Genomic DNA, 24,875 nt, shown 5'->3' on the forward strand with positions numbered 1-24,875 from the left:
TTTTTTTAAGCTTATTTATTTGTTTTGAGAGACATAGAGATAGCACAAGCAGGGGAGGGGCAGAAAGAGAGGGAGAGAGAGGGAATCCCAAGCAGGCTCCTTGCTGCCAGCCCAGAGCCCAACTCGGGACTCCAACTCATGAACCCATGAGATCATGAACTGAGAGGAAACCAAGAGTCAGACACTTAACCGACGGAGCCACCCAGCCCCCACCCCCGCCTCCACTTATGTTCCTTAAACTTTCTATAACACTTGTATTTTTTTAAGTATTCTCTACACCCAAAGTGGGGCTCAAACTTACAACCCCGAGATCAGGAGTCGCATGCCCTACCGACCAAGCCAACTGTAGGTGCCCCTACAGTTGAATGACTTTTAAAATAAGATGAGATAAACTTATATGAAAAGTAGGTAAAATACATCATATTAAAATACATTATATATAAAATACATTATATTAAAATGCATTATATTAAAAGCAGTCAGACTGTGCGTGAGCCTTCCCGTCAAACGGTAACTATGACAATCAAGGGTACTTTGGACTGAGTACCTGCTATGTGCCGGGTCCTCTGCGAACATCTCCCATCACCCTGTCTCCTCAGGACGCCCTGCAGGAGGGACCGGTCACCCCCAGCCCAGGGAGCTGAGCCCCTGAGACAGCAAATGAGGCAGAGCTGAGGGCTGAACGTGGATGCCTCCGACTCTCTTGGAACTATACTCCTTCCATAACAGCTTCCTGCGTCTTCAGGGGGCACGTTTTTCCTAAATACAATGGTCGTGGATGAAAACATTTTTATCTCGTTTACATAGAATCTGCGATTATTTCTGTAAACAGAATTTAGTAAAAGAAATATAAAAGTCATAGTTTTTTTGGTTTTGTTTTTGGATTTTCTGTTTGTTGGTTTACTTTATGACACCATTAACCAATGTCCAAACTAAGGACCAATGTCCAAACCAAGCTACATAACTTTCTGGGCCCAGGGCCTCTTGTTCGCAAAGGATTAAGACTTTTTTTTTTTTTTTTAGAAATTATTATTATTATCTTTTAATGTTTTATTTATTTTTGAGACAGGGAGAGACAGAGTATGAGCAGGGGAGGAGCAGAGAGAGAGGGAGACACAGAATCCGAAACAGGCTCCAGGCTCCGAGCTGTCAGCGCAGAGCCCAACGCGGGGCTCGAACTCACAAACCGAGAGATCATGACCTGAGCCGAAGTGAGATGCTTAACCGACTGAGCCACGCAGGCGCCCTAAGGATTGAGAAGTTTACGAGGAGGTCCACAGATCATTGATCATGCAGCACCTGCACAGGCCACGTGCCCATCGAGCCTCCCCTGACAAGGTCTTGATAGGATTTTGATGGAGCCACGGTGACATCTGCTTTGGGGACAAACGGAGCACCAGTGACTGCGCATCACAGAACAAATGGTTTCAAGCTTTGGGAAGAGGCGCCGTTCCCGAGACATTTTCCAGTCCTGAAAAGCCAAAGTGGCTGCAGCTGAGGAGAGGAGTCGCCAGGGAGGACGCCACGGGACAGAGCAGGCAGGTCTCCTTCCCCGCGCAAGGGTGGGGCCTCTGCACAAGGAGCTTTCACAGAAAGCAAGGGATCCCTACAGCATGTTCCTGTGAAATGTCACACCCTGACACGGAGTCTTGATAAAACTTCAATCGTGTCGCTGGAGTGTGTGTGGCTGACCAGCCGAGGTCTAGGGAAGAAGTGAGCGAAAGCCAAGGCTCACACTTGCTCCGGTAAAAACACAGCAAGAGGGGCGCCTGGGGGGGCTCAGGCAGTTAAGCCTCCAACTTCCGCTCAGGTCATGATCTCGCGGTTCGTGGGTTCGAGCCCCGCATGGGGCTCTGTGCGGACAGCCTGCTTCGGATCCTGTGTCTCCCTCTCTCCCCGCCCCTCCCCTGCTCGTGCTCTCCCTCTCTCTCTCTCTCAAAAATAAATACGCATTAAAAAAAACCTTAGAAACACAGCAAGAAACTCCATTCCACCTGCCGTGGCGAAGGGTCTTAGGCTTCGTTGGCAGGTGGATTTCCCTCCACCGCCCGCCCCCAGATGAGGCCCTTGGGCCCTGGGAACACACTGGAAGCCTATGTGTGTAGGTTGAGGAGGATTCCGCGGCTCAGAAGACGGGCTCCGCACGGCACTCCAGCCAGCCCCAAGCGCAACCCCCTTGCTCATTTTCTCTTTAAAAAACAAACACACAATCCACCCTGCTTCTCCCAGCGTTTCGGGCACTCTGGAGTAGCAGGCCTGGGACAGAGTAGTCTCTCCATAAACAGTCTTACAAGGAAAGATGGACAGACACACGGATAAACAGGGCAGCGCAGGGGCATCCCAGGGCTGATTGGTAGGTGGCTACTCTGTGCCCCCCAGCTCCTGTTCCAGTGCTCACAGGACCCCTGAAGGGACGGGGCTTGGGTGGTGCACAGGTTCCCAGACCTAGGGCCGCTCAGCTGCCTCCCCCAGCCCGGATGTGTCCCCAGGATGCTGCGCCGGGAAGGTTCCAAGCCAGGCGGAGCCAAGAGGGCAGAAAATGAAGAAGAGCAGCCCAGGGCTGCCAGGTATGGTCAAGGCCTGGCACACGAAACATGTGCCCGAAGGGCAGGAACGGGGTCCTGCGTTCACTGCAGATGCCGGCTGGGCCTCTCCGCGGTCCCCTCCCGGACACCGGGGCTCACCAGCTGTCCTTCCCTCTGAGGACAGAAACATAGGGTAGCTGGCCGCAGTGGCTGACTCAAGCCCTTTGCTGGGGGGACAAGACAGACAGAGACCCAGGGGCTGCTGCTGCCCCGGGGACTCGGTGGTAGTGTCACTACCTTTCAGGAAGCATATGTTCTGCTCTCTTCGCCACCCCCTCCGCCCCCCAATTTGCCCAAGACACTTGGGAGTGGGTTATAAAACACACAGGTGCCCCAGGAGGGTGCCCAGCAAGGCTGAAGGAGACCCTCCAGAGGGGGAGGGGTGGTTGTTTACCAATTAAGAAAGAAACAACCCCAAAAAGCTCTGGGCGGAATTTCAAATTGTCGGATTTCTAAGTAGCCAGCACCCCCCCCCGCCCCCCTCCAGCGTATTTCTTTCTTTCCTCCCCTCTCCCGGCCTGCTTTCCCTCTTTGTTGCCAAGCTCAGACGTCGCTGCTGAAACCCAGCCCAGCGCCCGCGAAGCCCGGAAACTTCCAGCTCCGCGACCCGGCGGAAAGTTGGGGTCGCAAGGCCAGGGTGACAGCGGCGCCCCAAGGGCCGGGCGCGGCGGGGACCCGGGGCGCCGCCCGTCGCGGCCTCGCTCCGCCCGGCCGCGCCGGGACCTCGGACAGTCCAGGGGCCGGACGTGAACTTGACCGCGCGGGGCTCCCCGGGACGACCCGGTAAGCGCGCCCGCTCCCCCGCCCTCGCCCCACCCCGTGCGCCGCGGCCGGCCGGGGTCCGAGCGCGCGGCCCGGGCTTCGGGGCTTCGGGGCTTCGGGGCTTCGGGGCTTCGGGGTGGGCGGCCCGAGGTGCAGGGGCCGGGTCTCGGGCCGGGAGGGGGCGCCGCGGCCGCCATGAGAGCGCACCGCGGAGCCCCGGCCCTCCAGCGCCCCGCGAAGTCTGCCCTCCCCGGCCTCCTCCCGAACAAAGCCTCGGAAGTTCGGGAGGGAATCTTCCCGACACGTTCCCTCCCGGGGGCTGCTGCGTCTGGGCGGCGGCCATCCAGGCTCTTAAAGGGGAAACAAGACCACTCGGGCTCTCTCCTCTGTTTCTTGCACGCCCCCCCCCACTTTGGCTGAGGGAAGCAGGGGGGGCAGGGGGGTGCCACTGCACCTCTAAGGTGGTCACTCTCTCGGGCGGGGGCCTGCCCGGGGGGCTCCACGCTCGGATTAGGGCCTGCCAAGAAGAGGGACCCCCCCAACAGTTCAGGGAGAACCTGCCCCATCCGGGCCGCAGCAGGAGCGGTCCTGGGGGCTCTGGGGGGGACACTGCTCCCGACCCACCCCACTTCCCCCGGCAGCTTCCCTGCGGCTATGCCGGGGGGCCCTCCTGAGCAGGACGCACCTGGCCACAATGTCCCTGTCTGCTCTGCCTGGGGTGACTGTGCCAGGGCAGCCGGAATGCCAAGCCACCATGACACAACATGGCAGCCGTGGTCGGGGCCTGTGGAGGAGAGGGAGCCCCGGGCCTGTGGGACCTTGTCGGGGGGAGCAAGGGCGGGGACACGGGTGCCTCCTTCACCCGCTTTCCTTTGCCCACAGACCCAGGCCCAGCAGCCACTCCAGCCCATTTCTCCACACCTTTCCCCCTTTGCCTGAGAGAGGCCTGTGAGTGTCCTGATCCCTGGAGGGGGGGCACCTACGGGATAGGGAAGCCCCCCCCCCCACCGGGTTGCTGGCAGAACCTCGAAAGCTCCAGAGTTCTGCCTTGGGTCTGGGCCTGGATCTCTAAGATGCCCCCCGACCGGAGGGGGGACTGCCTGCGTGGCCTTGCTCTAGACAGTGGCCAGGCTCCTGACCTTCTGGAGATCTCCATTCCCAGGGCTCCCGGAGCCCACAGTCCTCAGTGAGAGACCCGCAGGGCAGTGGCTAGAGCACCCTTGCGGGAGCGAGGCCTGGGCCAGCTGGGGATTGGGCAGGTCACCACCCTCAGTGCCCCAGACATTCCAGCGGGGGCCTCCAAAGGGCAGCCTGCAGGGTTCAGGCAGGCCAGGTGGGGCCCAGTGGAGATTTTTCAGGGACCAAGGAACAGAGAACAGATCCCAGGCCTGCCAGTGGCTGCCAAGAGGGTAAAGGCCTAGGGTTCCAGAACTGCAGCCTCTTTAGGAGAACAAAACCCATACTTGTGCATGGAATGTCCAAACTTTGAAAATATCACAGGACAGAAGAAATATATCCTTGGGTTGAGCCCAGCCTGTGGACCCCCACTGTGCAACCCCTTGGACACATGAGCTGGTTAGTGGTAAAAGGAGGCAGATTTCCGAGTGACCCTAGTCCCAGCTCAAGCTCTGGCCAGGAAGCCCCATAGATCTGGGGAACAGGGAGGGGAGGTGATCCACACCCCACTTGCCCCACGTCTCAGGGAAGTCGTGGCCTCCGCATACTGAGTGCTCCAGACAACTGAGGCTGACGTTGCCCCCTTGGGCCCACGTTTGCTTAACTGAACTGATCTGAAGTTAAAAATCTCGCTTTGAATTAGGTAACAGGACTGCCCCGCCCCCACGTCCTCGGAGGAGCCTCCGTGCCCTCTCAGCCTGTGCCCACAGAGCTCGCTGTGTAGGACGCAGAAAGCGAATCTGAACTTGAACTTTCTTCCTGTCCCAAGCAGTACTGTCAACCTCCAGGTACGAAAACCTGGGCCTGTTGCTGCACAGCGGGCGGGCCGCAGAGAAGCCGGGCTGTTTCTCCAACCCCGGGGGGGCCCTGGGAGACTGACCTCGTCTCCCGGCATCCTCAACTTCCTCACTCATAAAATGGGCTCAGTACTGGCTCCGACTCAGTGGGATCGTGGGGAGGATGGCGATACCCGCGTGCACACTTAGCGTGGTACCAGCACACAGTAGGCACTCAGTATGCGTTCACTGCTCTGTCGGACTGCAGTCCGGGTAGACCCTGCCGCTGGCTCCCCTCACAAACCCACCTGCTTCTGGGGCCGCTCAGGACTCTGTCTCGCCATTTCATGTCAACCCTCAATTGCTTGCCTCTCCCCGCTTCCTTTGTTTCTTTTCTTATCCTCAAAGAAAGCATCGCTGAGCCTCTCCCCTGTGTCGACAGCCCTGTGCTGAGCACTGGGGATCTAGAGGAGAGTCTCATACACACGGTACCTTGAGAAGCTGCTGGAGGCTCTGTGCAGCTATGACACCAGGGTGAGGTTCTCTGGGCTAATTTACCATCCAGAGAAGGTGTTTCCTGCACAGTGCTCCTGCTGGCAGCCCTGCAGTCTTTGTTGAATGCCTCCAGAGACGAGAAGCTCACCACTTCTCCGGTGGTGTGTCTGCGGAAGCCTCGTTGGTATCCCCGAAACTTGACTGTTTGGACCCGGTGTAGACAGGACTACCCCAGTGGCTCTGGGGCGCCTGGTTTTACAGGAGGGAGGGGGATACACACACCTGGTAAGGGGGTCCTAAAAAGTGGGTGAGGTGCTCGTCTTAGAAGGGACGGATGCATGTTGTTACAAAACAGAGCCCCGTTTCCCGCTTTTGCCGGTAGCCTCTGTAGCAAGGAGAAGACGACAGGGCTCTCTGAGAGGGACATTAACCAAACATAGTACAAAAAGCTGGTCGCTGCACTAAGGAAGCCGGGGAGCCAAGCGGAGGCATCCAGAGGCCTCGGGTCGCCCGCCGGGACTCCGGCTGCACAATCTGCAGAGCTCAGTATGAAGGGAACGCGTGCGGCCCTTGTTCAGAATGATCAAGAATTTCAAGATGGTGACAGCAGGGCATTAAACGAAGGGTGGGCCCTTCTGAGCACAGGGCCTTCCCTTTGTGACAGGTCACCAACTCGTGAGGCCGGCAGCGCTCCTTGAACACGCTCCCGCCGCGAGCGGAGGCCGGAGAGGACCCCCAGGCGGTCCCTCCAAGGAGCGTGACTCCTCTCCTGCATTGCCTCTTCCTTCCATCACTGATGTTACATGCTAATTTTAGAGCATTTTGAATCCTCACCAAAGAAGAAAAATATTTTCAATCACCTGGAAAACCCCGCTCTCGGAAATAGCCAGTGGGAGCGCCTTCGGCAGCTTCCAACTTCCACAATTTGAAACAAAATTAACATTTTAGCTTCTTCTGGTAATAGGTATCATTTTATCTCCTGCTTGTTTCACTAAATATTTTATCACCGCCCCATTCCCAAGTCAGAAGATCTCATTCTTGCACCGTCAGAAGATCTCATTCTTGCACCGGTTGATTGTTAATGACTAATATTCCGTTGGATACATCTTTTTTGACAACCCTTGTTATTGGATGCCGGCTATTTCCCGTTCTCTCTGGTATAAACAGCACTTTGAGGAATGCCTGTGTGCACATTTCTGCCGATTTCCTAGGAGAGCAAAGGCTCTTAGGTCCCAGAAGTCTCTTGGGGGGGGGGGGTCTCTGAAGTGCCTCCTTGGCCACGGTCTCTGGATGAGGACCCTGGGCCCAGGGAGCAGAGGCCCACACAGCAGAGAACTTCCTGCCTGGCCTATCGTGAGGACAGATTAATGATAATGAGGCGGAAGATGGCCCCTTATCCCACCGAACTGTGGACCAGGTTTCGGGGTCTGGGCTGCCTCGGTCACTAAGCCCGCCAGGCTGGGGATGCAATAAAATAAGGCTTAGCGGGGTGCCCTCTCTTGGGCAACACTCGGACATGGTGGCGTGGAAAAGCAGGAAGAAGGGGAGGAGGAGGGGCATGGGGAGGAAAAGCAGAAGCCGGGAGGTGAGGTGAGAGCCCCCTTAGGAGAGGAGGGCTCTGCGGGGCATCTGGTCACTTGGCCGAAGACTCCAGAGGGCAAGATGAGGTCTGCCAACCGCAGCCCAGCACGGCCCACCACCGATGCGCAGCGGACGTTGTGTGGCGTGGATACGGAGGCGGGCTGCACCTGCAGCCTCGCTCAGAGGCGTCTGGACATGTGGGGGAGGAAGGGAGGTGGTGTATGAGTTTCCTATTGCTGCAGTAACAAAGGTCACTGATTTAGTGGCCTCCACCAAGGCAAGCTCATTATTGTGCAGCTGTGGAGGCTGGGAGTCCACAATGACTCACGGGGCTAAAACCAAGGTGCTGGCAGGCTCGGTTCCTTCTGGAGCACCACCCCCCCACCCCCGGGGGAGAAACCTTGCCTCGGCCTTTTCTAGCCTCGAGAGGTGCCCACATTCCTTGGCTTCTGGCCCTTCCTCCATCTCCAGGGAGAGACTGCACCCCTCCTTCTCTGATCACCGTCGGGCCAGGGGCTCCATGTTCAAGGGTTTGTGTCATTACATCGGACCCAACTGGATAATCCAGGATCCAGGCCCTTAACTCGTCCACCCGCCCAGTGGATTTGGACTCTTCTGGGTTTGCTCCTGGGCTGAGTAAGTTCCTGCCAGAGGCCCTGTTATTGGCTCCCCACTTGGCCTACCTCCAGGACAGAGGTTCTGGGAGCTCAGGCAGGTTCTCTGCTCAGCCAGGAGCTGCTTTGCCTCACCTAAACCCCACAGGGCAGGCATCGTGGGCGCTATTATCCCCATTTCACAGGTGGGCAAACTGAGACCCGGCGAGGCTGGATGATGTGCTTAAGGCCACACAGCTGGCAGGGGACAGAGCTGACCCTCAGTAATGGCGGACCCTAAACCCAGGGCCCCACGGGGCCTGCCACCTGCCCCTAGGAATACAGCCTTCCCTGGCTCTCCCTTAACCACAGCCCTTGATTCTTTCCAGAAGGGCGGCAGGCCTTCCTGCCCCTTTTCCAGAACAGGCCGGCTGTTCTCAGGGACAGAAAGGCCACAGGGCGGCTCTTGGCAGGGGGCTCGTGTGAGCGCGAAGGGATGTGGGAGCCTCACCAGGCGGCGGGGCCTCACCGCGGCTTGCGTGTTGGTAGGCGAAGGTGTGGATAGCAGAAGACACGCTTGTCCCAGCCTGGAGGGCAGCCGCCCTGCCAGGTCCTGCTCCCCGCTGAGGGCCTTTGGGACGTCTCTTAACACAGAACCAGCACAGCACGTTGACCTGACCAATGCAGAGTTGCTCTGAATAAGGAAGTGAGGAAGAGAACGTTCCTGGCTCAGCATCTGAAGCTGGGCTGGCCCTCCATACACAAAGGCAGGCAAGGGCGTGCACCCCACGGCTGGGACTGTGCAGAGGGCACGGCCCGCCTTCCCTCCAAGCCACCCCCTGCAGCCGATCCCCCCACCCCCAGGGGCCTGAGCCTGGCACGGGAGGAGTTAAGCGGCTGCCGCGGGCACCTTGGCACACGGAGCTGCCCAGAATGTCCGGCTCCCCACCCCCACTGCTTTTCTTCCCTTTTTTTGCCTTTTTCCTTCTTAATTAATCATACGCTGCTGCCCAATTTAAATATGGAAATGCCCAGGCCTGGCGATGCAATTATTCCCCAGGCCAGGCGGGCTGTCCGGCCCTGGGCTGCGGGGAGCATCGTGGCATCGCCTCCTTTCTGGTTGTGTGTGAAATTATGTGCACAAAAGGCGTCTCCTTATCTGAGTGTGTGAACTAACTAAATAAATAAGGGCTTTTGTTTGTTTCCCGGCTCCTGCACATGACTGTTTTGACTAAAGCGCCCGTGTTGTCTGTGCCTTTATGGGGCTCCGGAGAGGGGCCGGGGGCGGGGGGCGGCCGCCGGGCATCTGGGCCTCTCCCTCCCCGGGCACCGCCGCGGCCCGCACCCCTCCCCGCACACACCCTCGCCGGAAAGTTCCCCTGCCCGGGCCGGGCTCCCAGGAGGCTGGCACGGTGCCAGGCTCGCCGCCGAGCGCGGGCAGCGGGGTGGGGCGAGCGGAGGCGGCGCCGAGGACGTGGCCGGGCGCCCCGGGTGCGAGCCGGACCGAGGCCCGGAAGGTGAGGGCACCCCCCCCCTCCGCCCCCGACACACACACTCCCACCCACCCGGGCGGGCGCAGGGTGGGCACGGGGCGGCGGTGGGGGTGGGGGTGGGGGGGGCGCCGATCGGGCCCGGAGCTGGAGAGCGGGCGGTGGGGGAGGGGAGGGCACAGAGCCGGGCAGTGCCAGGCGGCCGCCCGCCCTCCCTCCGGGCCGGGGCTCCGCGGGGAGGCCGCGCGTGCACGGGGGGCCAGGCGGGCCGTGGTGGTGGCCGGAGGAAGGCCGGCGGGGCGAGGCGGGGCCCCGGGCTGTCAAGGAGAAAAACATCCCAAGGCCTGCAATTTGCTGCCCTCAGCTTTTTTTTTTTTTTTTTCCTCCTGCTTGGGAGGGGAGAAAAAAAAAAAAAGCAGTGCTTCCTCTGGAGGCGGATGCAAAAAGGATGCAGAATTTTAACCATCTCCTGCACCGGGTCCTTCCTCAGCAGGGTGTCCAGGCCCAGGCCGGGCACCGCGGCGTGGACCGAGGGCGGGTGGTGAGGGCGCCAGGTGCCCTTCTCTGCCAGATGCTGGAAAGCCCGCATCCTCTCCAGCCCGCATCCCCGTCCAGGAGCTGGGCCCAGGGCAGGGGGTGTGAGGACTGGAGGTCATGGGGCAGGTGGTGGGCCCCCGGCGGGTACAGCTGCCTCTGGTGCCACCGTCCCCTGCCCTTGGTGGCTTAGTGGGCTTTTCTCTGGGTGTCGCATGGCATGCCTCGGCACAGCGCTGGGGGGGTCGTGTCTTGGTTCTCCCTGACTTGGGGCCTTCGGTTGTTCTGGGATCCCCCGGCCTTTCTTGTGACCAATTTCTGTGCTTAAAAAATAATTTGGTAAGTTTTCCGGTGTCTGGCGGGGGCTCCACACACCGTACATTCAGGGCCGGATGTAAGGAATGAATTCTACGGTGCGGAAGGTGATCTGGTCACCGGAGGGACAGCAGGGCAAGCCCCGGGTGCGGAAGGAGAGGCCTGTGCCCCTCCCGGGGCTGTGTGGGGAGCGGTCCCGGGAGCTTGGTGGGATGGTCCAGGGAGGCACAGGGCCTAGGGCCCATGAATATGTTTTAACTTTAATGTCCCTTAAAATCCGGAGAAAAAAATGACTGCAATCATAATGAATAATATAATGATGAATTCAGTCATCTTTATATACCAGTGCAGTCATAACATATAATTTTAATATGTATGGAGCAAGGGGCCGTGAGGCAGAAGCATTTGGGTCCCTGAAAGTCACGATGGGGCCCTAGGCTGGTCAGCCTGTCCCAGGACAAAGGGTCAGGTGTCTGGCTCCTGGGAGGCCTTTGGGGGCCATCTGGGTGCCCTGTGAATCTGGCTTCTCTGAAAGCCAGCCGGGACAGGTTGGCACAGCCAGCTGTGCAGAGGAGCCAGGGCCCTTGTGTGTGTGTGTGTGTGTGTGTGTGTTCCTATGCACACGTATGTGTTTTACAAAGGATTCCCACGCACGTCAGTGTGAAAGACCCGGTTCTGGAGACAGGTGAACCCAAGGCTGAGGTCAGACGTGGCCATGAGAGCCTGGTGTTCCTGGCCGTGGGGTGAGGGGTTGTGACTCGGCCAGGAGCTATGGTGGCATCCCTTCCCCCCCCCCCCCCCCCGGCCATTGTCTCCCTGGGAGAGAGGGGATTTGGAAGCCCACTCCCAGCCCAGCCCAGCTCTGTGCAGTAGACACAGAACACGAGCTGCAGACCGGGCCACATGCGTAATTTCACGTGGCTGAACACCCACCTTTTTTAAAAAGTAAAAGCAAACAGATGACATTCCCTTTAATAATACAACTTACTTTATCTAGTATATATTCGAAGGAGTATATTTCAGTGTGTAATTAGTACGAAATTATTAATGAGTTTTTGCTTTTTTTCCTTCTATGAAGTCTTTGAAATCCAGAGTGTATGATCCACATACATCTCCATTCAGACGGACTCCCTGACTTTCAGAGGCTTAGGGGTCACATGTGGCACGTGGTGAGGGACTACCGTATCGGGCAGTGCGGGTGTCGCAGGTCCCCAGGCCCACCACCACCCACCTCCGCACCCCAGAGTGGGGGAGACTGGTTTTTCTGCTTCTATTTTTTTTTTTTTTTTTTTTTTTGCTGGTGGCCCTTCTTGGCCAGGGTCAAAGACGCTCGTGGTGTCTAAGTCAGGCCCCCAGCATCCCCGAGAGCTGCAAGCTTCCAGGATGAGGGGAGGACTGCTGGGAAGGGTTTCTTCGGCCATGCTCCCAGACGCCAGGGGGACGGTACAAAGGGCTGGCTTCAGGGTACAATAGTGGGGCGGTTAGTCACAGTGCCGGGCAGCGGGCAGGCACACAGAGCTCCCTGTGTCTGTGCCTGGCCGGGCTGGGCCCTGCAGCCCGGTTTCCCCTCTCTGCCTTTTGTTTGCACCCCTCCCTACTCCCCGATTAACCCCCTGCTCCCCGTTGCCTACCTGGCTGCTTGGCTGGGCCATCCTTACTAAGCTCCGGTTTCCATCAGCCACCCTGGCCAGGGGCAGGCTCCTTCTGGAAGGAGAGCTCAGGCCCTGCACGGTTTCATTGGCATCTCTTGGGAGAGGGGCATCGGAAGAGCTCCGACGCTGTGGTTCTGCCGTGTTTGTGTGGTTTTTGCGTGAGTTAGAGCAGTTTTTGCGTGAGTTAGATAGCCGTGCGTGCTGGCTCCCTACTTCAAGATCCCGTCAGCGTTTGAGAGGGTGCCTTGTGCGAGGGGCTGTGCATTGCCGGAAACAATGAAAAGCCAAAACTGTGAAGAATTAAGGAGTGGCCCCGAAGCGTGTGCCCGCACAGCACATTTCAAGAAGAACAGACTGATATAAATATTTTAATCCTGTGCAGAGATGATGGATAAGATAAAATAAATTAGTCATGTCCCAGCCCTGTCTGGGGACACTTGGAAAGCGGGACTTCGGCTAGCATTCGGTCCTTAGCACTGACAACTAAAATCTCCCTGCTAGCTTGTGATCCTGGCGACCCTGGGATGGAATTAGCTGTTTGTTGTGATTTGACAGTTAAATTATTAACATGTGGGGAAGGTAACTGCCCTGCAAAAGGTATAAAATGCAGTTAGCAGTCTCTCTCTCTCTGTCTCTGTCTCTTTTTAATTAAAAATTATCTGTGCAGAAATTCTGCACCCTGGGTTTTCTTTGCTAAAGTAAAGTGGCATGTGTTTTCATTTTAGAAGGCAGGGATGGTTTGCTGTGCCCTGGGTGAGGAGAAGGAAAAGAAAGGGTCTTTTGAAAACGTGCCCATCTACTCCCCGCTTAAAAATTCCAAGCGCCAGACGGTTTCCTTGGAGGAAAGAAGTGTCTCCGATGCATTTATCTTACCTGTTGATTACATGGCATAATTACTTTTCACAAGAATTTAATCCCTGTCCGAAACCGAAGGCGTCTGTGGAATGTGAACGGCCTAGGTGTGCTTGGCCCACAAGAGGTTGACATCTCGGTGTTAACAATCACCGCGTGCCAATCCCGGGCCCAGTCCGCTGTCCGGACGGCACAGGGTCCCCGTGCCTGTCCCACGACTGCCTTTCGAAGTGATGCAAGACATATGTTCGGCTCACATCATTTTGTTCTGATTTATTTTAAACCCCTTCAGATGATTTTAGCACAAAGAGTGGTATATCTTCCTTGCATTCGGAGAGCCATTGGATTTTCAAGCTGGAGTACGATTTTTTTTTTTTTTAATTTTCTCAAAAATCCAAATTTAGCACTTGCCTTTTAGAGTAGAAAACGGCATGCTGGTTCGTCTTTTAACTCACCGCGAAAGAGAGATACTTCAGATCAAATCCGTTTGATTTGTTCATTCGTTCCCACCCATTGTTGTCAAGGGGCTGAAAGTGGCCCACTTTTACAAAATAACATAAGGAAAAAGGCGTGCTCCCACCCAGCCTCATGAGTGCTTGTGGGGTGGACTCCAGCCCCAGAGGAGTCGCAGACGCGTCTGGGAGTCGAGATCCTTCCCCGGGGGCGTGTGGCCCTGGGCTCCCACTCATCCTTGCGCAAAAGACAGTCCTCGCCTGGATGAGCCCCGCACACCTGGGCCGGCCACTTCTCGGCGCTCCCCGCATCTCTCAAGTGATAAACAGACCCTCTGCAAATACCATTCTTTTAAAACAAACCCGACAAAATCTTCCCTAATTGCAGTTCTGCCCTGGACCACCTCCAGAAATGGAGGAAGAAAAAAAAAAAAAATTGGACTAACGGGAAATACAGTCGATCCCCGGGGAAAACGGCTCGCCTGCAGGAAGGTGCCCAGACCAGGTGTGGAAGCCGCTGTGGACACCTTGGGAGATTCAAGGCTCAGCTCCAGTCCTGGGGCTCTTCGCTTCTCTGAGCCTGCTCCCCAGATTTAAAACGGGAAGCGCAGTGTCCACCCGCGCCCCGTGTCAAGGGCTGTTGCAGAAATACTCCCACGGCAGAGCCAGTATCTGCACGGCCAAGCTGCTGCCCGGTTTCATTTTCTATTTGCGAGTGTTTTTCCAAAGGGTGAAATGCTAGAAACACGTGAATGGCCATTATCATCGTAGTAACTTGTCCGGCAACATCCGACTCTGTTTACGTTACACTCGTAAATACTTAGCAGTCATTCACTCCGTTCTTCCAATGAAGTCTGTCTACCTGACTTACAAGGAGTGTCATCTGATCAGTAACATGATCCTTTTCTGCGGATGAAAGCAATTGACGCTCATCGTAGAAAATTTGGATAGCACAGAAAAACGCGTGTAAGGGAAAACTTGTTCATCCCGGACTCCACCAAAGCCCTGCTCATGCTTCCAGGATTTCCTTCCAGGCTTGGATTAACCCCATGACTTCGGTGCTGGGCCCTCCTGCCCTCTGTATTCTCGTTCTTCAGGGCCAGCTCCTTCCTCGCCCATAAGCCGCCTCCTTCAAGCGGGCCCCGCCAGGCCCTGGTGTTCTGGAGAGGACCTCGGGCTCCATGGCACCCAGCCTTCTTCCCCCTGTGCTCCGCGAACCATGTCAGGGCAGGCCAGACAAACCGCCACTGCGGCCCCATGGCAGAGCCCCGGCTGACTCAGGGCGTTGGAGGAAAGGGGAGAGTGGCACGAAACACAGCCCCTGGCGAGGCCCGAGCCTTCTCCTCCGGGCAGGACAGGGCAAGGGGGCGGCAGGGCAGCAGGCACCTGGCAGCTTGGTGGAAGGGGTGAAAAGCGGGCCTGAGGTCCGGATTCTTGGCAAAGAGAGCTGCGTGAGCCAAATTACTTCTTAGACACGCAAAGTTTCGTCAGAACTGTTGAGATAATGTTTCCAAGGTGTTCAGCTTTACGGTCCTGACTTAAACCCACCGCGAGGCTGGGGGTTCATGCCGAGTGGCTTGGTAGGGCAGAAATAGGCCAGCCTGCAGCGCGAGGGCACAATTCGCAAACACCGTGTTGGAATCAGGTACGTGCCTCGGCTGGTCTCGCAGATCCGTCAGGCCTCTGGAGGGGGACAGACTGATTCCCAACCAAATTGCTTTCTGGAGCAACTGTGATCTGGAGGGCATTCTAGAATTTCCAACTTCGTTTCTTTTTTTGTTAATTTTTTTTTTTTAATGTTTATTTTTATTTTTGAGAGAGACAGAGACAGAACGCGAGGGGGTTAGGGGCAGAGAGAGAGGGAGACACAGAATCTGAAGCAGGCTCCAGGCTCCGAGCTGTCGGCACAGAGCCCGACATGGGGCTTGAACTCACGAGCTGTGAGATCAAGACCTGAGCTGAAGTTGGACACTCAACCGACTGAGCCACTCAGGCGCCCCTCTAAGTTCATTTCTGATAGGATAGATGGAGTCTAACCCCCCCTTAGAATAATGCAGTTTTTCAGCCCCCTAATATCAGACCATTAGAGATTTATTAGTAACCCACATTGCAGACAGCCTGCACAGGCAAGGCCATCGGGGGTAGTGTGAGTTACAGCAGAGAAATATTAGCAAGAACTAAAATTTGGAATAACAGGGACCCGTGGGGTGAATTATCACGTAACGCAATAATGCAATAGTGTGTCCCTGTTAAAATGCTGTTGACAAAGAGTTTGCAGCCGCGTGGGGAGGACTTGGGGACGACAATGGATACAACATTTCACAAGCAGTAAATATATATGTAAATTATGTAATTGTACGCACATGTTTACTGTTGGGAAGGGAATATAATAGACTATTATTTCTGGATAGTAGCACAGAGGTGAATCCTCCTTTCTCCATATGCTTTATACTTGAATTATTGATATTTTAGGCTTACTGCTTACATGATGTCTCTCTTAAATTTCTATCTTTAAATTACTCAGACTTCGGACTTTGCTGTCCCTTCTCGAAACACGTGGTATTTTTATGAGCAGAAAAAAAATAATTTTTAAAGGCGTGTGAGGCGAAACAGAGACAAATGGCAAATTTTCCTCCAGTGGTTGTGGATAGATGGCACGTAGCAGAAATATTCGTTAGACCAACAAATATGTATGTAAGTAAGTATTATTCGTTTCTTATAAAAGACCTACACCTTGATAGCTTATTAATCAAACACTCCATGGGCCCGGTAACCAAATTTGCACAACCAGGGCATAAACATCTCAGTTAAGATTTTGCGTGAACTTGAGGAGAAATATTTTTGTGCCCTTAGTCATAGCATTAAGAAGGAAAAAAAGGCATTCTTGTTCTTCCTGGATACTTTTTTGGATGAGCAGCCACCCATAGTTAGACCCTGCGCTCCATCTGGGACTTCTGCATTCTGCTTCTGCTGCTGGGTGTTTAAGGGCCATTTAAAAGATTCTTCAAGTTCTTATCTGGAGGAACACAGAGATCTTGGATTCATAACGTCAGATGATAAACTGTGGACTTCGGGTGGAAATCTTAGTGGTTTATTTATGTTTGCTCGCCTTCTTTGAAAAAAGAAACAAAACAACGTTCTTCCACCCGCCTACTCCCCCCCCCCCCCCTCAGCTGCACTTTGCAGGACTTCCATATCTCAAAATATTCTCCTGTGGCCTTATAAGTCACCTGCTGACTCACAGCTGGAGACGCACGGGAGCGTCTCTTGCGTCAAGACACGAGGCGGGAATTTTCTTTTTGAACCGTAATGCTGCAGGATTTTGTGATGCGGTGGAAAAAGTCCGTCCACGTTTCCATCTAAAATACCTTAGCCTTCGAGCAAGTGTCATTTTTCTTCCCTGTAAAATGAATGCCCAGGAGCAGCCGCGTTGGGCAGGCGAGAATCTTTAAGACGCAGGGGTCGGGGAAGGAACGCAGTGCCTCCCGCCCCCCACCCCCCACCGGCTCAAAAGGCCCGAGTGACCCTGCGCGGCCCGCCACGGGGCGCAGGTGAGCCGAGACCCGCGGGGACCCACCGGGGACCCGCGGGCCGTCCGCAGAGTCCCCCTCCAGGCCCCCCGGCCGCCCCTCCGCCCGCGTTCCTGCTCCCCCCCCCCCCGGCCCCCCCGTCAGGGCCTGGCTGGCGCGGCCTCAGTTTCCCCGGCTGTCTCCGCGGGCTGGGGCGGAGGCCAGGCCGGCGGCGACCCGGGGCGCCGGCGGGAAGGGGGTCTGCACGCGGTCGGCCCGGCTGGGAGGTCCCGCCGGCCTCCGGGGGCGCGACCCTCTAATCCGCTTTAGTCAATATATTGTGCGCTTTTCCTTCGGCAAAGTAAACAGGGCGGGCGAACAAAGCGGCGGCCGCCCGGCCCGCGACTCCCTGACCCCGGGGTCGCGCCCTTTGTTCGCCCTCAATGGGGCCAACCCACCGCCCGCCGCGGCTAATTGGGGCGCGTGCCGCCGCCAAGGCTGCCGCCGCGGACCCCAGACCCCGGCGCCTGCTAGGGCCTGGACCCGGACCCCGACCCGGACCCCGACCCCAGACCTCGCACCCCCCGCGCGGACCCGGACCCGGGGCCCCGGCTCGCCTTGGAACTCGGACCCGCACCCGGACGCAGACTGAGACCCCCGCCCCCGGACCCCGGCAGGGCTCAGGACTCGGACTCGGACTCGGACCCGGGACCCCTGCTCGGATCCCGATCTCTGCCCCACGCAGACTCCAGACCTCGGTTCGGACCCCGGCCCGCGCGCCCTGCCCTGCTGAGGGCCCGATCCCCGGCCCAGGTCGACCCGGTCGCAGGCTGGGACCTCAGCCTCCGCTCTCCGAGGGGTGTAGACCGCAGGCCCCAGACCCGCTGCAGACCCGGCCCCGCGCCGACCCCGCCCGCCTCCCTGTGTCGCGAGCCCGGGGGCTGCCAGGAGGAGGCGCTCGCAGGCCTCCTCGCCGCCAGAGCAGGTGCGGACGCAGTCGTGTCCCCCTACCCAGCCCCGACCCGCTGCAGGAGACTAGCCGCGGGCGGCCGATGCGCCTGGTCCGCGAGCAGACCCTAGACCGCCCCCGCAGCGACGTGGGTGCCTGTCCCCCTGGGAGAAGGGCCCCGGGACCCCAACAGAAGCCACCTCTATGCAGCGCCCTTTAGGTACGGCGGAGGTGCGGAGAGGAGAGGAGAGGCTTACTGTGACTTGTCTTTTCTTTCTCTGCTCTTTATCTCTGCTGGGAATCAGGCAGATGGGAAAGAAAAGGAGATCCGTGAAGCAGAATTCTGAGTCCCAGTGAGGGCAAGCTGGAACCTTTAGACCCTTTGCCCACCAGGCTTCACCACCTTGCGGGAGTCTGGGGGTAGTTCTAGGTAAGACTGGGGTCACAGAGGTATTAGGAAGGCAGTTGATGCTAAGGTCAGGCCTCGATCATTCCATGGCCTCTGTGTGCTTTGTTTTTCCCTCACATTCAGGACAAGGTTATAATTTTTATCCCCCAAAGCTTTGGAGACTTAGCTCCTTGCAACTTTTTTTTTTTTTAAGATTTTTCTTAATCTTTTTTTTTTTTTTTAAGCACGTTCTCTTGTAATTAAGGTGCAGAAAGGAAACAGGAGAAAGGAGTCTTAGAAGGCTTTGCGTTTGGAGAGGAACATCAGGGTGTCTTCTAGTTCTCGGTCAGGTCAGGCCAGGCCCTCACACCGCCCTCCTCATTTATTTCATAGCTGCATTCACCTGGCTTTGTTCTGGAGGCCCTTTTAAATGTTGGGTTTGTTTCTGAGCTTGTCAGGTTTGGGGGTGGAATATTCGAGCTTGGAGTTTGGCTTCGGGAAGGTTCGGAGTTGTGGCTTGCTGTCGTGAGGCTGGAGCCCAGGTGGGGGGTCCCGCATGTGAGCGAGCTGGTGGGGAGGCGGGTACTTCAGTACATTTCTGTGTGTGGCTCAGATCTCAGCTGCAAAGGGTAACCCTCTGGAGGCATGCTGTGCTGCCCTCACCTTCCCCGGGACTGTTTCCTGAAGAGCCCAGGTCTTTCTACATCCCTTCCTCTTTGTCGGTCCCCCATTGCCGCAGCAACTACCTGTCCTTCCTCTTTTCCGAGGCGCCGTAACACCATCAGGTCAGCCTACATGTGCCCCTGCAGAATGCTGATGTGTGGGCCCAGGCCCCTGGCCATCGCTCCAGGAAAGAACTGCCCCAGAGAGGCTCTCTGCAGGCAGCCAGTCGTTAGTGGTCCTTGCCAGTGTGAGACTTGGAGCTTGGAGCTCCCCCCCCCACCCCCCCCCCCCCCCCGCCGGCCGTCCTGGTCACCTGCTTGGCCATTTATATTGAAACGACTTTCAGTGGGCTGCCAGGTTCACAGAGGGCTGAAGGCGGGAGAAGGCTCAGGTGGGGCTCAGAGCCACCCACCCTGGCTGCTTGGCTGGGGAGACCCTGCTCTCGGGGTGCTGCGCACGCCCCGGCAGAAGGGGTGGTGGACAGAGGGCATTGCAACCCCCCGGCTCTGGCGAGGCTGCTTTGTCACGAGGACTCTGGCCGGCCCAGCCGCGAGCTTGTGGCTGTGATTTTACACCGGAGGTAGACGCATCCCAGCCCAGATTTGAGGGCGAGATCAGGATGCACCTGGCTGGGAAGGGTGGACGCCTTAGATGACCGAATCTGGCCGCAGGGGTGGGGGATCGCCAAAGCTGGCCCGCTTAAGGCAGGTCTGGGACCCAGATTTCAATGGGGCTCTGTTTTTCCTGGGAACGGTTCTTACCTATAAAATAAGCCTATGTGTGTATGAGTAGGAAGCGGTGGGTGGTGATGTTTTTAAAAAAAGAGAGAGAGAAAGAAAGCCAAAATAACAAAGTGGTGTGTGTTGGTCCCGGGTCTGTGCGGTATTAGGCCAAGTCACTGTTCCGTCCACTTGGGCCTCAGTTTCCCTGGCCTTTAGGGAGGCGTGGTCATTCTTATTCTGTCTTCCTCTTGGGTCGTGAGGATCCCATGAGCCTGAGGTGGGTGAGAACGCTGTAAATTATGAAGCACTTGCTGTAGGTACTTGAGATTCTGTCCTTATTACCTTAGGAAAAACCCTGTACTATAGGCTGCTGTTTTATGATCGAAACTCCCGGGGACCCTGCGGTACCTGGCACAGACCGAATGCTCTGGGTGTTTTTGGTGACTTGAGCTGTATGGAAACCCGCTGCCTTAGCTGTAAGAAGGATGCGGGCCAAGCCTGGGGAGAAATTGGGCAAGATAAAGAACATCCTTGTCCCCTAAGGCCTCTGGACCTGACGCCAAGATGGCCCCCAATTTGGGGGATTGGATGTGACGGTTCCAGAGACCCTCTTCCTTCTGGCACATACGCCTGAGAACCTTGAATGTTTATCCCAGAGTCCGAGCCCAGACTCTTGTCTGCGGCCACGCCTGGCCTGGTTAGGGTAAGGGTCTGTGGGGCCCAAACCCCTGGCCCAGCCTGCTTCTCCCTGAAGAACCCAGCTCACGTGGCTCCCGGAGCTGCGGGTGCAGAGAGCACACGTCGACGCTGGCCCCCAACACCGGCCTTGCCGCGTTTGTCCTGGTGACAGAGAATGAGGTCAGCTTGGTTTGCCATCCACAAATCACGATTTTTTTTATTCCAAGGAGAGACTGTCTGTATGTGAGATCGGTCCTTGTCGTCTACAGCAGGTTGTGTTTCCACTGGCTTTGGGTGTTTGCACGTGTGTCATAAAAAGGGAAGTGACCCCCAAGAGAATTCGGGTAGGGCCTGCCCTTTGTCTGGTTTAGGGGCGCCCCTGCTGGACCTCAGATCAGCTCCAAGCCGTAGGGCGGCAAAACTCTTCTTCCTATATACATACACACACGTACACACACACACACACACACACACACACACACACACACACACACAGGCAAGTGCGTGCACATGCGCACACACATGTATCCCAGGATATCCTCGTGTTGTTAACATTTAATGTTCTAATTTTAAATTTCGAGGCACCAACTGACTGTCTTAAGAGTCTCATTCAGCCTGTCTGCCTTGGAGCGATTTTATTTACAAGCCTTTGCATGGTGTCAAAGGGCTCTGTGTTTCTTGCAGACCGTGTTCGGGTGGTTGAGTGTTTTGGTTTTCGGCCACAGCTGGTTAGTTTTTCCGAATCTGTAGATCCAGGTGTGCGTTGCGAAGTTTTCTTTTTTTCCCCGGCGAGAGAAGTTTCCCGGTGAGCTTTGGAGCCCTCCTAGAAGTTTCCGGCATTCTACGTGTGAGAGTAGAATGCCAGTTTCGGGGCTGTCAGTGTGCGGGCAGGAGGCGGCAGTCACTCCTCCTAGACAAGAAGACGTAGAAGGGGCCACTTTGGAAGCAGGATCCCGCAGCATGTTTAGAAGGCAGAGTCGAAAAACTGGTCAATGGAAAGAAATTAGCAAAGGCGCGAGCCTTTGATGGTGGTTAAAAAAAAACACTGCCTGGGAGCATCGTGGGGAACCAAGCCTGTGTGCACCTCTCCTTATTTTGAAAGAAATTCTTACAATATATGTTCCTTATGTGAAAATTACATGGACTCTTATTTTCAAGATTAATGCCACTGTTACCTGATTGCCTACATTACTACTTTCTTTTCTTTAAGAAAAATGAAGTTCATGTCCTTTTAATATTAGGAGTGACACCAAAAGTTGCTCTAGAAATAGCCAGAAACAAAACAGGACAAAAGCGTCGGCCTTCTTTTTTTTTTTTTCCTTCTTCAGTATTTTTCTTTGCAGCCATTAAATATGATCTTGTCCTGCAGTGATAAATTTAGCTAAAACATTACTTTTCGTAGAAAGGGCATCTGTGAAAAATCCAGCCTTAACTTTGTCTTTGTGTTAACCACATCTAAAAGCTACGATATTTAGACACGGAAAAAGAAAAAAAAAGGGGGGGGGCTGTCCTTCTATGTAAAGCAAATTACTCGCCCGTGTTGTGTGAAATCAGATTTTAAGAAAATAAAATGGGAGTATTTTGACAAGACCACTGTGGTCAAATTTCCAACAACTTGAAATTGTCACCTCAAAAACCCCTCATTCTGTACGTGATCACTTTGTAGGTAGCTTGCTTGGGTTCTGTTGCAACAATATTTTAAAGAACGGACCTGTGAAATCTTCGTTTTAAAAAACATGCCTGCTGTCCTTTGCAATGTAACAATGAACCTTTTGAGTTCTAACTCAGGATTTATTTCCTTTCTTTCCTTTTTCTTTATTCTAAGGGCTTATAATTTACCTAGCTCACTGAGGAACTGTATGGCTAAGAAATGGTCCTAAAGTTTTCATTTCAGCTGGGGCTGGGGGAGAAAAAAACTCAACTGACTTTCAGCATTATTTTAGAAAATTAAAAAAAACCACAAAAACATTTGACAGTTTTTAGTTTAACATTGCTTTACATTTTTTAATAGCTCAAATCTGCTTAGATGTGGTTCAAAAAGAATATATAGTCATTGAAATAGTCAGTGACTGTTTCAGGCTCCGGATAAAGGACCGATAAGGTGCAAAAACATTTCAAATAAATCAAGGCTTCCAACTGAGAAACAAAGGCATTCTTCGGCTATTTGGGGAGAGAAGTTCTTTTCAGATTTTCTGATGTCCTTTCATTTTTGTGCGAGTAGGTAACTTTGTCTACTGGCAATTGTTAAATTACAAATTCCAATCCATCTTTAATTGCTAACACAAATTTGCTACACGTGGCATCCTAAATTCTTCAGGAAAATGTTAATTTCCCAATTGATGATGATTCCATTTTAGGAATTGCAGAATTGAGCGACGAAATTCAGAACCCACGTCTCATTGAGAGTTAATTTTGATTTCTAAAGACTTTAGTCTGTTCTGTGCTTTTTCTAATCCCTTATACGATGCTGAGAACCCTTATACGATAGCTTTACCATTTGGTGTATATGTGTGTAACCAGGAGTACTGGCCTGTCATCCTGAATTCATTTTTCCTGACTTACTCAAAGTAGTCACTCGGACTACTTCAGAGTGAAAAAGATGAATTGTAATTTTTCATCTGCCAGGAGAAATTTTTTTTAAATGTTTATTTATGTATTTTGAGGGAGAGAGAGAGAGAGCAGTGGAGGGGCAGAGAGAGAGGGAACGAGAGAGAAGCCCAAGCAGGCTCTGCGCTGAAGGCTGATACAGGTCTCGATCTTACGAACCGTTGGAGATCATGACCTGAGCCGAAATCAAGAGTGAGTCAGACGCTTAACCGACTGAGCCACCCAGGTGCCCTCTCTGTAAGGGGGAATTGTGGTTACCAGCCTGTGTGTATTATATACGGTATATTCACTACGTGTGTGTGCGCAATCAAGCACATATTTATTGCAGCCTTCTGGAATGGTCTACCAGCATGCTCGGTGTTTGGTGGGGGAGAGGGCTGCTAATGTGGAGTTTTGCCCCCTGCTTTGTTTCTCAAACATGCTTGTCCTGTGGCCAGAGTTTTATTTCGGTTGCTAGTGAACGAATGCCAAGTTTAACACGAAATGGGGGGAACTAAAGCAAAAGATTTTGAAAATGGTTCATGATGCTTGGAAGGAAGGAATCCTTTCTGTGTGGATGCTTGCTCACATTCCTTCCCCGGCCCGAGAGCCTAACTCAATTATCTTTTACTCGTTTTACCTGCACCTACACCAGCAGGCTTCTTTCTCCCCTCTCCTCTTCCTCGGCTGTCTCTGTAGGAAAAAAACCAAGGGCTTTCCCAAGGCAAATTGATGCCGGCGGGTTAGCGTGCAAAAGTAGGGGTACACGCAACCACAAAACAGGCAGAGCGAAACGAAATCCCAAACCGGCAAACTACTTTGAGACAAAAGCAAATGAACGAAACGAAACGAAACAAACAACCAAAAAAAGAAAAAAAGAAAAAAGAAAGAGAACAGAACAGAACAGAAAAAAGAAAAGAAAAAAATCATAAGCCTGCTTTGCCTTTATACACAGCACCCAAAGCTTCTTAGCAGCTCCTCAAAAGGGCACATTGTCTGGGATGACTAAAGAAGGGGTATCTAACCCAGGAGCTGCCGCGCTCTCACAATCTCAAGCTGATTGGGCAGTTTTGAAAGCATGGTTCTTCTCGAGTGTGCGAAGTTGACTGTTCAAAACCCAAGTGAAAATGTAAGTTTTCACTCACACGCATCCTGCTTGCTTTTAATGAGATTAAACGCATCTGTTTACTAAGTCCTTGGAATGTCTTGTACACCGAATTTTTTTTTTTGAACTATTAGAAGTCGCCGCGTAGGGAAAAGGGACAGTAAACTGGAGTGCCCGCGGCCTTCTGGGCTGTTCTGAGGCCGGACGCTGGGCCGGGGACACGGGCTCGGAGGCAGAGCAGGAAGTCGCCAGCTGCATTCCCATTAGGCAGATCTTGGGAGAAATCAGGAAAAAATAACTGTATAAGGCTGATACTATAAACATCCTGGTATATCGAGAGCCTTCCTAGGACTTATTTTTTTCAACATCTGACCTTAGGCACGGTGTGGCTCACAGACCCAGACCAAGTTCTTTCTCCAGGAAGCCTGTCCATCATAATAACACTCACCAACAAAGTAAATGTTCCAGGTTTCTGTTTTGAGAATTTGAGCACACTTGTTAATATTATTTGCTCTGAATAACGTAATATGATAGCAAGTTGGGAAAAGACTTTAAAAAACCAACCTGAATAGTAGCCAGTGGAATTACCTGAAAGCTATTATTTTCCTTGAATAAAGCAGAATTTGATTTCTGAATTTGTAACCAAATTATATGTAAATCCTTGCCAAGTATAGAGAGGATTAAAAAAAAAAAGCGCGTGTTCTCAAATATGGTTCTGACTCACCCGATTTCTTGTTTTACCAAATAAAAATTAGGAGGGGGCGGAAAACAGCATCAAATTAACTTATTAATGTGTGTGAGAGCAAGAAAAAAAAATCAGCTAATAAAAAGGTTAGCAACTCGGGTGTGATTATACAATGATTTCAGGTGAAAATTACAAAGTTAATATGCTGGCATTCAGTCACTGCCTTCCGTAATGATACCGTTGTCAAATTTGTATTTGTGCCAAAGGAACAAAAGTTGTAAGTAGCATAATGTAAGATAATCTCTTTTTCTCTGTGGCTTTTTAAAT

General features: G+C 54.0%; 1 protein-coding gene across 2 annotated transcripts in view; it reads left to right on the forward strand.

The window, feature by feature from the left end:
* Positions 1 to 3,045: 3,045 nt before the first annotated feature.
* The window catches only part of LOC113602680 (collagen alpha-1(I) chain), a 65,161-nt gene continuing 43,331 nt past the window's right edge, over positions 3,046 to 24,875 (forward strand). The window contains exon 1 of one of the 2 annotated variants that reach the window (XM_027070447.2): positions 3,046 to 3,368. The gene's annotated coding sequence lies outside the window, so the exon portion shown is untranslated. Of the gene's footprint in view, positions 3,369 to 6,838; positions 9,486 to 24,875 lie in introns of those variants that run through there. The other variant, XM_027070448.2, reaches the window with a different exon arrangement.

This window comes from Acinonyx jubatus, chromosome B4 (genome assembly GCF_027475565.1).
Source record: "Acinonyx jubatus isolate Ajub_Pintada_27869175 chromosome B4, VMU_Ajub_asm_v1.0, whole genome shotgun sequence".
NCBI lineage: Eukaryota > Metazoa > Chordata > Mammalia > Carnivora > Felidae > Acinonyx > Acinonyx jubatus.